Genomic DNA, 2,827 nt, shown 5'->3' with positions numbered 1-2,827 from the left:
AGCAGGGACCAAGACAGATAATACCTCTGCATTTTTTAAGCTTCCACTGATGATGGGGGAGATAGATAGATAATTATAATTTCAGAGAGTGATGAGTGATATGACTTGGATACAGCCTCTTTTCTACAGTTTGACAAAGCCTTTCTTAGGAAGCATTTTGGCTAAGTGAAAAATGTTATATAGTAAAATTAGTGACAGAATATCAGCAAGCACAAATCCAGAAACAATAATGGAGATACTGGAGTGCTTTGGGATTAAAATTTATAGATACTGAGACCATTTTACAAGGTTCCTATTTTAGGAATTAAGTTAAGTTTAAGATATACAGCATTGTGCATGAAACCTGATCAGTATTCAATGTTAGTTTCCTTCCTTGTTGTATGGGACTAATGAAGACCGAGAAAAAGATAAAATCACACTGATATTGGCCAGTACTGTTATTACTTGCAAACTCATACTTTCATACTTTGTTTGTGTGTACCTAAATGTGCCAACTTACATGAATCACTGAAATATATTATACAGTAGGGAAAATGTTATTTTTTCCAAATTCTTGATCATATTTCTAATAGTATATTGATAACCATTTCTAACAGTAAGAACTTCCCAGTAATATAACGTAAAAAAAAGAGGGATTTAATTCAAACCAATTTTATTTTGAGTCTATGATCCATCATTTGCTAGTTATGTAAACTTTGTTTAAAACACCTCATCTAGGGGCGCCTGGGTGGCTCAGTGGGTTAGGCCGCTGCCTTCGGCTCAGGTCATGATCTCAGAGTCCTGGGATCGAGCCCCGCATCGGGCTCTCTGCTCAGCGGGGAGCCTGCTTCCTCCTCTCTCTCTGCCTGCCTCTCTGCCTGCTTGTGATCTCTCTGTCAAATAAATAAATAAAATCTTTTAAAAAAAAATTAAAATAAATAAATAAATAAAATCTTAAAAAAAAAAAACACACCTCATCTATGTGCTATGGTGAGTGCTGTGACGTGTGTAAACCTGGAGATTCACAGACCTGTACCCCTGGGGCTAATAATACATTATATGTTTATAAAAAAAATTTAAAATAAAAAAAAATCAATGTGTGAATTCAGTAATAAAAACATCATTTAATTATAAAAAAATAAAACACCTCATCTTTTTGCTTAATTTTCTTATCTATAAAAGAATTTCAATCATAAAGCTAACATTTAGTGCGCCTATAGTGTCTCATTCCACAAAAGCATGTTACGTGTGCTAAGATATATTACTCACAACCACCTTCTGATATATTCATATGATTCTTATTCCCACTGTACAGATGAGGAATCTGATGTACAAAGGAGGAATCTGATTTACAGATAGGTCACTTGCCCAATGTCATACCGTGTGAATTTAAGAACATTTGAAAAAAAAAACACACAAATATTTGAAAATAGTCTACATATGATACGAGTGAAAAGTTAATATCTGTCATTATAAACTATTGAGATCTTGTGGTTGTTCATTATTACAACACAGCTGTTGTGTTGTTGGAGTTTTAATACACTCATGCATTATGACTCTAAAGAGACAGCTACTGTATAAGCATTTCTCAAACATATTTTATTTAACATATTCAATATAACAATTACTACGTATAGGCAATGTTCTAAGAACTTTATAACTAACTTGCTTAATTTTCATACCAACACAAGGAGAAAAGTACCACTTAAAGCTATATAGTACTTATGGACAATGGTACTATGCAGTATATTTCTACTTAGAGCTAAGGGAACTGAGTCACAGAGCAATTAACTTGCTCAAGTTCGCATAGCTATGATGTTGCAAAACCAGGCTGTTAAACTAGGGTACTTGAGTATGTGTTCCTGATCACCAAGCTATTACAACTTCCATGTATTGATAACATGCTCCACAAAGCTTGTGCTTCTTCCTTGCAGAATTCATGTAGCAAATTTCTGAATGTTGGAAATGTGGTTATCTTGAGTACAGAAGGATCTCAGATAAGTAAGTCTCTGAAGGACTACCATGAGCTATGTAGGTTCCTGTTAGAAAATTAATTCTTCCCTTGAATAAGAAAGATGTTATATATCTTTCTTATTCTTCAACAATAATCTTTATTATATCTTCCTATTAGATGTTGTATACTCAAATGATCTGGATGACTAAAAATTTAAATGAGGCTACTTGATGTTTTATCATAATTTAAATACAGCTCTTAACTCTTGTTCCTGAAAGATTTCACTAGCATTTGTCAATTTGCGGCATTATGGTACAGAAAATGAAATTATTTTCTTTAGCTTTCTTATTTTAAAAAGTTCGGAGTTAATCCAAGTTAAAATTGGATAAAAAAATCCAATTTTAAAGCAACTGGATTGCTTTAAAAACATAATCTATTGGCAAATGATGTGTATGAGCATGGTACAACATAAGTGGGAAAACTTCAAATTTTGCATGATGCTGACCAAATAATGTAAAATTTATGCAACCTATGAAGTCTAAAGATATATATATATATATATATATATATATATATATATGTATATACATATCTCACTGTGCCATAAGAAGACAAAATATGTATTTTAGAAACAGTCTGAATTCTGATTTTCTCCCTTAGGGTCTTCTATACCTTCCATCTACTTGGTGAGACATTGAGTTAGTATCAGGATGGATAGCTTGAAAAGAAGTATTGTCGGTATTCCATCCCATGTCATTACACAAAAACATTCAAAAAGAAAAAAATGTTTGCCCTCCATGTTGCACCTTCCAATAGCTCTTCACATGACCCTTTTAAATCAGTATTTGCCGAGTATCTCAGGAGAAAGAAGACTGTCACTCTGAATATGTCAAC

The sequence above is a fragment of the Lutra lutra genome, chromosome 5 (assembly GCF_902655055.1).
Source record: "Lutra lutra chromosome 5, mLutLut1.2, whole genome shotgun sequence".
NCBI classification, from domain to species: domain Eukaryota; kingdom Metazoa; phylum Chordata; class Mammalia; order Carnivora; family Mustelidae; genus Lutra; species Lutra lutra.
The sequence above is the reverse complement of the archived record's forward strand: the minus strand, read 5'-3'. Positions refer to the sequence as shown.